Source organism: Leopardus geoffroyi, chromosome B4 (genome assembly GCF_018350155.1).
Source record: "Leopardus geoffroyi isolate Oge1 chromosome B4, O.geoffroyi_Oge1_pat1.0, whole genome shotgun sequence".
NCBI classification, from domain to species: Eukaryota; Metazoa; Chordata; class Mammalia; order Carnivora; family Felidae; genus Leopardus; species Leopardus geoffroyi.
In genome coordinates this window covers 73965388-73979897 of record NC_059341.1, presented here as the reverse complement: position 1 = coordinate 73979897, position 14510 = coordinate 73965388, and the positions used below count along the sequence as shown (strand labels likewise).

The following is a 14510-nucleotide window of genomic DNA, read 5'->3' as shown; positions in this document are numbered from 1 at the left end:
TACAGCACTCAACTCTTGATTTCCGGGTTGTGAGTTCAAGCCCCACCTTTAAGTATCGTATCACTTAAAAATGAAATCTTAAAAAAATAAAAAGTATCTTGGTGCAAAGTTAATTTTCTATGAATTAATTTAGGAAAATTCGTTACCTTCTGATTGTATGGTATATTTCTCAATGTATGCAGTACTTCATTTACATATTAGACAATTTTCATGTTCACTTTTTAAAGTGTATTTTATTTATTTGTTTGTTTGTTTGTAATCTCTAGGCCCAATGTGGGTTCCAGGATTTACAACCCCAAGATCAAGAACCACATGCCTTACCAACTGAGCCAGCCGGCTGGCTATGCCAGTCAGCTGGCTATGAGCCAGCACCCCTATATGTTCAAAATTACAGAAAGAGAGCCTACACATTTCTTTTCATGGGAATTCCTATATTTTTATGTGTTTTTATTGTAAATGTTTTATGTGTGTGTTTGCATTGACTTATAGACATAATAAAAGTCCAAATCTAAGGGTTTTGTTTTATTGTCTTCGTAATGATCCTAAAATTCACCCGGAATAATAAACAGAGAAGAAGAGCTAAGAAAAATATAAAAAGACTTGTGCCCTAATTGATATTAAAACACACAATAAGGGTCTACTAAATACATATAGGTGATAAAAGAGTGGACAGATCAGCAGACAGAATAGTTAGATCAGGAGTAGAACCTTATTACATATATATATATTAAAATATAATAAAATCTGATAAAGGAGGCACCACAGCTGAGGGGAAAAGAGAAGGAATTTTCACAACTGGTACTGAAATAATTGGTTAGTGATTTGGAACAAATCAATTTAGATTCTTTTTTTTTTTTTAATTTTTTTTTTTTTCCAACGTTTATTTATTTTTGGGACAGAGAGAGACAGAGCATGAACGGGGGAGGGGCAGAGAGAGAGGGAGACACAGAATCGGAAACAGGCTCCAGGCTCTGAGCCATCAGCCCAGAGCCCGACACGGGGCTCGAACTCACGGACCGCGAGATCGTGACCTGGCCAAAGTCGGACGCCGACTGCGCCACCCAGGCGCCCCTCAATTTAGATTCTTAACTCTTACTCCTAGGTGGATGAAACAAATGGAGGAAGGGAACCCAAGTCATAGGAACTAAGGCCAAATTCTGGTGAATATTGTGTCTGTATGAGAAATAAACTTGTACATGTACGAAAAAAATTCAACAGTTCATTGACATAAAAAGTTTAAACTTCTGAAGATAAAAAATAAAAAGCAAAAATTGAAAAGATGTATAATTAGCTACAATTATGTCTTTTGAAGTATAAAAAGCTTGCACAAATAGATTTTAAAACATCAAAATATTAGAACAATGAGTAAAGCATATGATACACAATTCATAGAAGAAATAAAAGGTCTAATAAGCACATTTTAAAAGTTCAATAAAATCAGTAACAAAAGAAATGCAAATTCAATCCAGAAATTCTTTTTCACTTACTAAGTTAATAAAAATGAGTGAAATTATAATACTCAAGACTGCTAAAGATGCAACGTCACAAGCACCTTCACATACTATCAATGTTTTAATGCATACTTTTTCTAGAAAGTGATTTTAAATTTATATCAAATATTTTAAAATATTGCTACACTTAAACCCTTTGATTCTACTTCTAGAAATTTATCTACGGAAATAGTCAAGGGTGCTTGGGTGTCTCAGTCGGTTAAGCATCCAACTCTTGATTTTGGCTCAGGTTGTGATCTCACAGTTCCTGAGTTCCAGCCTGGTGTCAGCTCTGTGCTGAGAGCATGGATCCTTCCTGGGATTCTCTGTTTCCCTCTCCCTCTGTCCCTTTCCTGCCCATGCGCATGTTCCCATACCCCCTTCAAAATAAATAAATAAACATAAAAAAAGAAATAATCAGAGATGGGGGAAAAGTATTATGTGCATAAAATAAAATAAAAATCTGAAGTTAATGAGAATGCAAAAACCATATGATAGGATATTTTGTAGTCATTAAACTTTATGTTTTTGAAGAATCATTAATGATATAGTAAAATGATCATAATTTAATGTTGCTAAAAAATGCAAAACTGGACATGATTCTGAATTTTAAAAAGATGGGCACATATACAAAATTAACCAAATATCAATAGTGTTTATTTAATGGTCTATGAACTTAGAGATGAGTTTGGGTTTTTTTAGATTTTACTGCATTTTCCAACTTTTTTACAGTGAGAAACAATTTTGCAATTTTGTGTGTGTACATGTGTGTGTTAATTTTTTTTTAAATGTTTATTTATTTTTGACAGAGAGAGAGAGAGACACAGCATGAGGGGGGGGGGGGGGATTGCAAAGAGACAGGGAGACACAGAATCCGAAGCAGGCTCCAGGCTCTGAGTTGTCAGCACAGAGCCCCAAGCGGGCTGTGAACTCACAGGCCACGAGATCATGACCTGAGCCAAAGTCAGACGCTCAACCAACTGAACCACCCAGGTGCCCCTATGTGTGTGTGTTTAAAGAATGAATGGGAGGTAAAAACTTGGAAACATATTGTTAGCTATTCTTGGGGGAAACTTGTTCTTAAAGAGAAGGAAGATAAAAGCTGTACTTAGAGAGAAGTAAAATCCAGGGACATTTACTCCCTTTCTTTTTCCCTGTCTTCCTGTCTTCTCTTGTTTCCTCGCCTTTCCTTCCTTTCTATCCTATTTTTTTAATGATGAGAAGTTTGAATATTTTACCCTCTCAGTAGAGAAGGGAATGAAAATACAGTAGTAAAAAAATAAATTCAGGAGCAAGTTTCCAAAGGAGGTGAGAGAACCCAATAAAGAATGCTGCCTTTAAAAGGAAGTAACTTTGAACACATCCGTTGAACACACGAATGAATGAACGAACAAATGCCAAGCAGTAATAAGACTGTTTTCTATAATTCTGCTCTTTTTCAAAATTGAGATCAGTAGATTAAAAATGAGAATCTGAATATAGACAAAGAACTATCATATTCATCATTAAATTGATATTGCTGAATGGTTTCTATCTTAACTATAGGATTATGTCTAAATTCTCATTTTTATATGAAAAGCAAGAAGGAAAAACAGAACAAACTGTAACTGTTTTTTTTTTAGCACAAAATTTAATTAGACTGCGTTTACAAATGTTAATATCATGCAGAGAATGTGACTTGGAGAACACTGGCACATATCCAGAAAATTCTGGAAGTAAAAACGATACTTATTATTAAGGAAGTGGTTGGGGTTCTGAATTTCCCAGATAATTCACATAAACTAGAAAACTGTTAAGCCAAATATATTACTTAAAAAAATTTTTTTAATGTTTTTTTATTTTTGAGAGAGAAAGAGACAGAGCATGAGTGGGGGATGGGCAGAGAGAGAGGGAGACACAGAATATGAAGCAGGGTCCAGGCTCCGAGCTGACAGCACAGAGCCAGATGCGGGGCTCGAACCCACCAACTGTGAGATCATGACCTGAGCCAAAGTCAGATGCTTAACCGACTGAGTCACCCAGGTACCCCTAAATATATTATTTTTTTAAACATAGGCTGAGGTTTCTTTTTTCCCTTTTAAGAATGACGTTCAATAGACACCCTTGGCATTTTAAAATTGCAATTTATTCATCACAAGATTCTAAAAATGGCTCTTCAGGGGCACCTGGGTTACTCAGTTGGTTGAGTGTCCAACTTTAGCTCAGGTCATGATCTTACAGTTCGTGGGTTCAAGCCCCACATTGGTCTAGCTGCTGTCACCACGGAGCCTGCTTTGAATCTTCTGTCCCCACCCCCCCTCTGCCCCTTCCCCATTTGAATGCTCACTCTCTCAAAAATAAATAAATCTAAATAAATAAATCTAAATAAATAAATAAGGCTATTCACTTGATACACATATACAGACTGCTAAACTTTCAAAACTTAGTTAAATGTACATTTGATACATATTTTGTATTTTTGTTATATTCCTTGTCCTTTTAGGGACCTGACATTTAAAGTTAATATGAAAGAATTAGAGCTATTTAGCTATAGAGATATTCTATTTAGTCATTCATACATTCATTAATTGGACAAATAATATGTATTGAACTTCCATTATGTCTGAGGAACTTGGAAACAGTTGAAAACACGCTATCTGCCTTTATGACGCTTGTCGACTAGTGGGGAAGGTGGTCTTTGAATACATAATTTCAAAGAAGCATTTAAGCTAGTTTGGATTTCAGAAGTGGCAATAGCTTCTAAACTGCAGCGGAGAGATTAGGTGATCAAGAGAAGGGAGAAGTTGTTGCTAGAAGGCTCTGGGGGAAGGCTGACATGGAGTAACAAAGTAGACTGCAGGGAGAAAATATTGGAACTCCTCTTTAGATTAATACATAGATCATTGGTGACCCTCCCTCAGCCCACACATTAGATGGCCCCCTGTCACTTGCAGCACTCAGGGTATCTTGAGGAAGGAACCCAGGGGGGTGACAATGATGCCCTTGTTAATTTGTCACCTTTTGGCATATTGTGATATATTGCATTTCTGTGTGCTTAGTTGATTAAAATTTTAAATTACGTTTTAGTTTAACTTGTCCTCCAAAAATGGACAATACAAGCATAAGGAAATAAGAAAAAGTAGAGCTGACACTTTCACTTCTCATAAGGGCTCTTTGGCCACATTGCAAGGTAAAGAAATGCCCATCTAAACAAAGGTGTTAAGAAGTCCATCAAAACCAATACGGAAGTATCAAGTAGGGTTTATGGGCTCACTTCCGTAGTTATTAATGATGACCCTCATCTAAGCATACATTTGTAGATGAACAATGAATAAAATACATCTTTGTAAATTAGCGGATGGGATGAAGAAATGACTGGCTTCATCTGGTAAGTGCAGCCATCTCTGCACTGTCTCCACTGGGTCCACATGTGTCTATGAGGTTTCTTTTCTAGCTGCCACAGCCACTAAATTCAGAGTCAAAATAAATCAAATCTGGAACCAGACTTGTGAATTGCTGTATCACAGAGTGTTAAACACAATTTAAAAAGTGAAGTATACTGGGGTGCCTGGGTGGTGCAGTCAGTTGGGCATCTGGCTTTTGATTTTGGCTCAGGTCATGATGTCACTGTTTGTGGGATTGAGCCCTCCATCCGGCTCTGTGCTCACAGCACGAAGCTTGTTTGGGATTCTGTCTTCCTCTATCTCTCTCTCTGCCCCTCCCCTGCTTGCTCTCTCTCTCTCAAAAATAAATAAATAAATATTTAAAAAATAAAAATAAAGTATACTAAATCAATTTACATCATTAAAATGTTAATATTTTGGGGCACCTGGTCAGTTGAGCGTCTGACTTCAGCTCAGGTCATGATCTCACGGTTCATGGGTTTGAGCCCTGTGTAAGGCTGCGTGCTGACAGCTCAGAGCCTGGATCCTGCTTCAGATTCTGTATCTCCCTCGCTCTCTGCCCCTCCCCCGCTCATGCTTTGTCTCTTTCAAAAATAAAGATTGAAAAAAAATTTTAAAGTTAAATGTTAATGTTTTAATGACCATTAGGAATCTTTTTAGTAATAGAATAAAATATTGCTAACAAATAAATACAAAATGTAAAATCCTATTTAATTGTTAAAAATGTGGGGGAACGTTTTTAAGGTACATAATAAATGGGACAGTAATACATATATGTTATTGAGAAATACGTACATGTACATATTGTGTTGAGTAAGTATAATCCAGATCTTTTTAATGATTAGGTACATAATCAATGTTCTTTGGAAGGAACTTGGCCAGGAGTGAGTTGATGGAAGCTCACGCTAGTGATGGCCATGAGGATAGAGAAAAAGGAACAGATGCCAGAAGTATTTAGGCAGCAGAGCAATGGGACTGGCAATTATTCCTTTGAAAATGCACACTGGACCATGTTCATCACCCCTTCCCTATTAAAACCCTTAGTAAAGGGTCACATGGGCATCTCAGTCAGTTTAGTGTCCAACTTCGGTTCAAGTCATGATCTCACCGTTTGTGAGTTCGAGCCCGATGTTGGGCTCTGTGCCCACAGCTCAGAGCCTGGAGCCTGCTTCAGATTCTGTGTCTCCCTCTCTCTCTGCCCCTCCCCCAATCATGCTCTGTCTCTCTCTCTCTCTCAAAAATACATAAACACTAAAAAAAATTTAAAAAAAAACACCCACCTTAGTAAGAAGAGGACAGAATCCAAGAAGGCTCACATCCTCAGGGGAGCCTCCCTGACTCCCAGGCCAGTACATGTTCCTCTGTTATGCTCACAGGGTCATGCTCTTTTCCTCTGAGCACTCCTTTCCATCTGTAATTTTCACATCCACTGCCAAAACCACCTCAGGAATATTGGCCTCCCACTCTAACTCCAAGCTCCATGATAGACCAGCAAAATGCCTGACACTTAGTAAATGTTAATTCGAAGAATTAATTAACTTAATATGAAGAATGAGGGAGACAGCCAAGATACTCCCCTTCTCCTAGCTTGAGTGATGGTGTCCATGGTGGTGCTGTTTCCCAAGGTGGCGTCTACAGGAGGAGAAGGCCCTTTGGGTCGGGGAAAGAAATGATGAGTTCAATCTCGGACATGTTATATTTGAATAAAAACCTTGAGCATTTTATTTTAGAAGCACATAAATATATGTTGGTATAAAAAACTATAAATACTTATCAACAGAGGACTATCAGTTTTAAATCTCTTGTTAAAATTATCCCCTTTGTGATTATGAAGTAGCTTCGTGTGCCTAAAATATAACTGAATAAAGAGTCCTTCAAAATGGATATTTCTGGGTATTTCCTATTTTAAGAACAATCATTTAGAATAGAATCTTATTTTAGTAAAGCGTGTTACTCTACTCAAGTAATGAATAGGACTCTTCCCCCTAAGTACTGCCAGCAGTAAAAAATAAAATAACATAAAATAAAAACAAAAAACAGCCCCTCCTTCTCAAAGCTATCTTGTCATCAGAAAAGACAAAAACCCTTATTTCTCCCCATAAGATTGTAGCATCAAATAGCAGCATGAAAGCCTCCAACATCCTGAGATGAGCCCAGCTCTAGTCCTGCCCTGCCACGTGACTTGTTTCAGACATTCCCGTCTCCTGATCTTGTCATTCATTTTCTCATTTTCTTATCTTTCTAATCTTTCCCTGATGCCTTTCAACCCTCACTCTTGGATGCAGATCCTCTCTCTAGGTCTATTGCCTTTGGGCACCCAAACTGATAAGAAAGAAAGAAGGATCACATTGGATCAGGATAAAGGACAGGTCAGCCCTGTATCCTCTTTCCCAAAGTATCTCTAAGGGCTTATGGAGGGTTTATAGCTCTGTCCAAACCTAGCCAGTAGAGTATTTTATTTCAATAGGTCATTTATGAATTTATGTCATCCTTGCTTTATTTTATTAAAACAAAAATTTTTAGTGTTTATTTTTGAGAGAGAGGCACACTGCAAGCAGGGGGAGGGGCAGAGAGAGAGGGAGACACAGAATCGGAAGCAGGTTCCATGCTCTTAGCTGTCAGCACAGAGCCCGAAGCAGGGCTCAAACCCACAAACTGTGAGATCATGACCTGAGCCGAAGTCAGTTGCTTAACCGACTGAACCACCCAGGCGTCCCTATGTCATCCTTGCTTTAAATGAATATTTGTAAACAAGCTTTTAACCTTTACTTGCCTGTGCCCATGCCCTCTGTGCTAGTAGTGAACATCTTTGTGCATTTTTCTTAGGATACAGGGTCTCAGAAGTGACATCAATGAAATCCAAGTTCTATTTATTGCCATACTGTTTTCCACTAACAATTTTCATTATTTGTTGAATACTTAAGATATGTGGTGAACTATTTTAAGTGTTTACACTTATTAACATACAAATTTCACATAACCTTGTGAGATAGGTATTATTGTTCATTACTATTTTAAAGAAGAGGAAACTGAGGCACAAAGACATTAAGTAACTTCCCCAGTGTCACAGAGCTAGTAAGCTATGGAGTCAGAATTAGAACACAGGAAATCTGGCCCAGAGCCTACCCTCAACCACCTAACTTACTACCTTACAAAAAGTGGTACCAATTTACACTGGTACCATTAGTAAGTAGAGACCATACTGTTTGGGAACACTTCTACTTTTTAATTAATACATTATTAGGTAGACCCTAAACTTTGCTTCCTCACCTTAAAGATAAGGTTGAGAGTTGAAACGGAGGGCTAACTATTCTCTGACACTGTCTGTCTCCCCATTCCCACAGTGGGACAAATGGGCGTAGAGGTGTGGGCTTGATAGTTTGTGCCTCTAAACTCAGGCTTTGAAAAGTCATTGCTCCGTGCTTTTTTCTGCAAAGTGTGAAAATAATAACAGATACCATTTATTCAGCATTTACTATGTACTAAGCATCGTGGTAAGTACTCTGTACACACTGAAGCATTTGACCATAAGATGGGTATCATTACCCCATTTGGCAACAAGCTAGGGAGATACACTCACGGCTGACCTGTACAATGATGCATAAGTGTCAGGTAAATTACACATCATTTACACTGATCTCAGCCCTGGTTCTCTATCAGCTTGCCATACAGTCACAATACTTAATGAGTCCTACTCCCTGCTTCCCCAAGATAAACAAACAAACAAACAAACGACCCCACTAAGGTGCCCTGGGCCAAAATCAGAGACAATACACACTTTGAAAGAGGCCCACTCAGAGATTTTAATTTAAATTCAGTTTAGAGTCAGGGGGATTGTTGACCTCCTGCCAGGACCAATCAATTACAAATCCAAAGAGGTAGAATGTTCATTTCACTGCTGGAAGAGGTGACAGCAGGCCCTGTCACAGTGCTGTGGAGAGGGGTTAGAACACACAGTGCTATGTATCTGCAGAAAGATGGCTAAGACAACTGGGAACTTCAGTTGCAAATTGCTTTTTGCTGTGGCTGCTTAACTAATTCCTAGTGTCAAAATATTGTCATCTATGGATAAGATCCAAAGACCAACGATGGTAAAAAGGGTTAATGAGGCAAAGAAATGTGATTACATCAGTCAAAAGAAAGACCAGTAATGTTAAGGACCATCTGTTATTTTAGAGTGGACCCTATACATAGGAACAAAAAACTGATTTCAGAATAAATAACTCATTTTCTAACAAGGTAAGGTTTGTTCACAGATGGCTGTACTGCTTCTGTTACAAGCAGAAAAAGTACGGGACGCTTAGACTGAATTAACCTCACCAGTTGACTTTTCTGGTTTCGCCATTCTTAAAATTCAGACTGTCCTAAAACAGTTCTTTACAGATTAAAAAGAAAAACTACATATTCAGAAGACAGTTTTTATCCCATTACTCAAAATTCATCCATAAGAAATATTGGAAAGCTCTGGAAATGCATGGAGGAAGGCATAGTGTCTCTGTAAGTGAGCAGCTAGTGGTGACCCTTCCCACTGTCCTCCTGGGCAACCTGTAGCCCAGGTGAGTACGGGGTGAAGCTGGATTGAGAGCAGATGTGACTCAAGTTCAGGCTGAATCTCCTTTGGGGACCTTTCTTCACAAAGCCACCCCTCCTTCCTGGAACCATCCAGAAAGGACCCATGGGGTACTAGAAAACTCCCAGGTGACCCGAGAGGACTAAACTCTCCCTTCACAGTATAGATTCCTTCTCCGGCATTACATTCAGGGCAGACAGAGAATTTTTATTTTCTCAGTTCCATAGGGCAGCCCACAATACTACCGTTAATGTGTCCTGACCACCTTAGTACCGTTTGGGAACAATGCCCTTGGAACTCAGAAAGCCGTCAGAGCAAACTGACTCCCTGAGCTCTCCAGAAACAGGGCCGTCATAAGGACCTGAAGGTGGAGTGGCCTGGGGCCTGTCCCACCTCCTGGCCCTCCAAAGAAAGCTGTTCACATGTCGGGGAACATGTTAGAGCCAGACACACAAGGAGAATCAGCTTTGGAGTCAGCTTGGGATTCTAGAGCTAGATGTGCCAATTAGACCTGTGTGAACTTGGCGATGATTTGCTGAACATCTGAATCAGAGATTCAGATGGTCTGTACGTCTTAGGAATGTCTCGAGGATTAAATAAGAAACCATCTGTAAAGTGCTTATCCTGATGCTGATCTCTCAGTAAGCATCAAGTGAATGGGGGAGTTGTCCCCATGACACCCTTGGTCCCCATTTGAGGCCACAGCTTTTGGGTTTAAGTGCTAAGCTACTCAAAGGAAGTTTCACCTACAAGCAGTCCTGAAGAAAAACACACTAACTGCAGTGACTGGTCGCTTGTCCTGAACACTACCTCTTCCCTCCTTTCCCCAAGCTCTCCACACAGCAGAAGTCCTTCATTTCAGCTTCCATGTTGATGCCTGCACTCCCCTTCCAGGTTGTCAACTAACATCCAGATGAGGCCAAAGATCTTTCTCAATTCCAGGACCAAGAGTGTCCAGTTGCAAAAGGCTAAGACTCGAGCACAGACTTTCAGTTGAGACCTGACCAGGGACCACTTCCCGGTTTCCACCTTCACCTTGTTCTGCCTTCAGTGAACAAGGCCAATTCAGCCTCTTTGAACCTGCTTTCTTGTTTAAACAAAGAGGATAATACCCAATTAATTGAGTGGTTGAAGGGATTAAATGAGATAATATTTATGTGTAAAGTGATAGCACAGAGGCTGGCAAGGAGTAGAATTCAATACATCACTCTTGAATCCAATTAAAAAAAATGCCAGGTAATTGCAGCATTTTTGGTACCCTGAAACTGGCAAATAAGTTAATCAAAGGATGAGCTTGAGATCATATGCTCTCCGAACAAATATTGGTGAATATACCTTCTGTCCTATACAGTAAAGATTTCAAGAGACTTATAGAACCATGCTCACGGTTTAACCTATCTTGCCTATTCGGATTTCTTTCCTTATTTATCAGAATTATTTTGCCAGGCAAGATGCACACACTACTTCAAATTAGTAAGTCCATACTAAATTAGCTTCCTGTAGGAAAGAAATCAACTTTTTGAGGACCTGTAGAACATTACTATGATGTGGGTACAATTAACCCTCTGTCAACAAGTTGGGAAAACAGGGCTAGGACAAAAGTGAGGCCTGGGAGGGCAGCACTGTCAGAGGCAGAATTTGAACACAGGTCCATGGGAGGTAAGCGGCCATCATTCTGCCCCCTTCTGTTTGCACTGCATTTTCAATTTCTCGGGTTTATGCAAGAACATTACCTACGAAATAGGGTTCTCAGGAGGCTACTGCTATATTAACGAAACCCATTTACTGCCGCTCGAAGGGAAAAAGGATTTTAGTTGTCAAGAGTCTGAAATTTGGTTGTCCTCTCACTTTTGCAGCAGTGATTAAAAAATAAAAAATAAAAAAGTGATAGCCACTCCACTACTATAAGGGCGTATTCAGTCTGCCCGGTTGAAACGCTCCAGGTAGATTAATTTCAGAATTATGATTCACCTTCCCTTTCCTGTTTTGATGGAACACGGAGACTGAACGATTCCTGTCAATAAAAAGCTCGAGTTTCCACCCCGCAACTTCGCTCTATAATGACAGCCTAATTGGCTGGGACGCAGGTGGGATTTCCTGTCGCCATTTTAAGGAAACACAACTCCCCTGCAGGGAAGTGCCCAGTTAAAAGGGTCTGTGCCTGAAACAAAGAGGAAGCAAAAGAAAGGGAAACTGGCCGAATTGCCCACTCCCCTGCATCCTGATCCCTCGCTCCCCACTGCCCCTGAATTAAGAGCGCCCCTTCGCGCCCAGGCAGGTGCGCGTTGCGAGCTCGGCAAATCTATGGGGTCGCGTCACACCCAGACCCCCAAACAGAGCGCCAAAGCACAGGTCTCAGGGAAGACTGGCTAGGTCTGCGGGTGCTGGATCCGGAAGAGGGGAGGCGCCTCCCACCGCGGGGTAGGGACAAAGGGTTTCCAAAGGTGCCCTTGCTGCCCCCCACCCCCGTCCCCAACCGATCCGGCCCGTCTCGGTGCGGTCCCCCGAGCCAACACACCGCTCCATCGCCACCCGCAGCTCCAGACGCCTGCAGGGCTGCGCGCGGACCAGCCACTCCCGCGGCCATCCTCACGCTGCGCCCTTCCCACAATGCAACTCCCCTGGCTCCCTCGGCCCATCTGCTCTCTGGCGTACCCCGAAATGCGGCCCGCTAACACAGCCTTCCTCCGCCGGCGCCCTCTTAGCCGCCCCCACTTCCATTCCCAAGGGCTCCGGGTCTCCATCCGGCCCCGCAGCCGGGTTCTGGGCCCGCTGCCAGGCCCCAGGGGGGCGTGGGGCAGGTGTCCAGGCTGCTCGCCGCCTCCGCTCCCGGTGCCGCCGTCAGTGCGCCCGGCACACGCACGCCCCGCAACCCCTCCCTCGCCCCTTCCCCGATGCTCGGTCTCCGCCAGTCGCAGTCGCTGCATCCTCTGAGAGCGGCAAGAGGGAGGTCGCCAGGCGCGGCCGCCAGCGGAGACACCATGTGACGGGCACCGCTCAGTGACACGCAGCTTTGGTTAAAGAGCGGGCGCGCGGGAGGGGAGGCGGCGGGACGCGGGACGCGGAGGAATGGCCTGACTTTCCCCCTTTAAACCATCACGAGCCATGGATGCGCAAAGGCGACGCGCCCCCCAGTAGGAGAATGACTGCGATTCGAGACCCTCCGCGCCCTAGCGTGTGGATGTAAGTGCGAGGCTGGCGAGCACAGTGTGGGTGGGGGTTGGCGGTGGGGGGAGACTCTGATGCAATCGGCCCAGAAAGGAGGAGGAGAGCCAGAGAGCGCGGGCTGGGGTGGCCACGCCGCTCTGCCTGAAGGTCGCCGGGAACCTCCGCCCTTCACCTTCCTCGGAAATCCGCCACGCCACGCCAAGCTTCCCCGCCCAGCCCTTGCTGACGGAGGCCACCTTTTCCCGGCCGAGACGGCCAGACCTTGATACAAAGGACATCACACGGCCGGGGGGGAATCCCGGAAGGGCGGACACCTGGTCTCCTTTGGCCACTTTTCCCTTTATTGCCCGAGGTAAGGCGATTTTGCTTTTCTAGGGGAGCTTGAGGGAGCGGCGGCGGGAAGGAAAGGGATGTTTTAGATGTGAGAGGAGGCGGTAACGTACAAGGCACCCATGCGGGCATGGAAGGAATGAGTGTGCGGCTCTACCGGATGCGTTCGGATTTTGCTTTTTGGAAAAGTCCAGGTCCTCTGTTCTTTCAGACGCACTCGGCAGCTAAGGAGGCGCAGGGGCCTCTGATTTCACCTTTGCGTGAGCTGTGGCTTACTTTTTGGGTCTGTTTTCATAGCGGGAGAGTGTGGCTCCAGATCTAGTTATCTAGTTAAACGCGAGGGGTCAGGGACCACGCGGGTCTGGGGGGAGGAGGGCGAGGAGTATAGCGGGCGTGAGGGCGCTGCTGCGTACGCGAGAAGTGCTCGAATCCTGGACTTTTGGGGGGAATTTCCTGCGTCCGCTTGGCCCAGAGGAGGGCAGGTGATGCCCCCGGGGGTATGCGTGCGTCCGGCTGGGGCTGGAGGCCTGGGCGCCGCCGGGGAACCGAGCCGCCGAGCGCGAGTAAACAGGAGCACGTTTGCAGTCTCTCCTCCAGGTCTGCCTCTCTCTGTAGGGAGACTAGAGTAGGAGGATGCGGGGGGAAGGTTACTAAAGGATGCCGGCGGTGATTCACTGCCCTTTCCCGCCCCGAAGAGGTGCTTTCCTAAATGAAGAAGGGGAGAAAGAGAAGTGCTGTTCTGAGAGCTGGATTCCGCTGGCGAACAAAAGGCTACCGCTCGCGCGGGGCCCGGGCGCGGACTGCCCTCGCCTCCTCTCCTCCCGCCTCCCCCCCCAGTCCCCGGCACCTCGCTCGCGTTCCTAAATGTTGCCACAAAAGGCCTTTGAACTCGCCGCGTCGGTGCCGGAAGGAAAGCGCTCCTCGGTCCTAATGCACGCCCTGGGGCGCCCGTCCACCCCCCCATAATCCGCTTCCCTAGCGTCGAACTGCTCAGCACCCACTGCGACCCCACAGGTTACGGGGCTGCATGGGCGCTGCTTCCCTGCGGAATCGCCCGCCCCTGGGTTTGGGGTGAACTGTAATCAGGGTGTACAAGAGCCTATGGCGGCAAAAGGAATTTCGCGGTCACAGCGTCACCGCATTTCGGGATGCCTTTCACAGGCTGTCTGGGGCTTGAGAAGGTGGTGCTACAGTTGAGAGTCCTTTGTGTCTCGCTCTGCGGCGCGGACCCGGTTTTTATAGCACTGCTTCTCCCGTGGAAACCTTAGAGCCGCCAGGATCACGTACTTTCTCTGACGAATCCGTGGCGATGTTAGGTAGTTAAGAGTGAAAAAGACCCCCAGCACTAAGAAACGGTATTTATTTACACGCAAATGGGGATTTGACATCTCTGCAGTGGAGTTTAAATTTTTTTCTTTTCTTTTCTTTTTTTTTAACATAAGGGGGAGGAGAGAATAAATGTATGGTTTGCAGACCGCGGGGCACAGTGAGGCTGTAATTGTCACCTTGATAGAAGAAACTGTGCGGCAACTCGTGCTTTTTCTGACGTCAGAGGAACAACGGAAATAA

The 14510-nt window shown here is 43.9% G+C and overlaps 1 protein-coding gene across 2 annotated transcripts in view; it reads left to right on the top strand.

Moving 5' to 3' along the window:
• The first annotated feature begins 12241 nt into the window (after positions 1 to 12241).
• SLC38A1 (solute carrier family 38 member 1) overlaps positions 12242 to 14510 on the top strand; it is a 70181-nt gene continuing 67912 nt past the window's right edge. The window contains exon 1 of one of the 2 annotated variants that reach the window (XM_045466609.1): positions 12242 to 12626. The gene's annotated coding sequence lies outside the window, so the exon portion shown is untranslated. Of the gene's footprint in view, positions 12964 to 14510 lie in introns of both variants that reach the window. The other variant, XM_045466608.1, reaches the window with a different exon arrangement.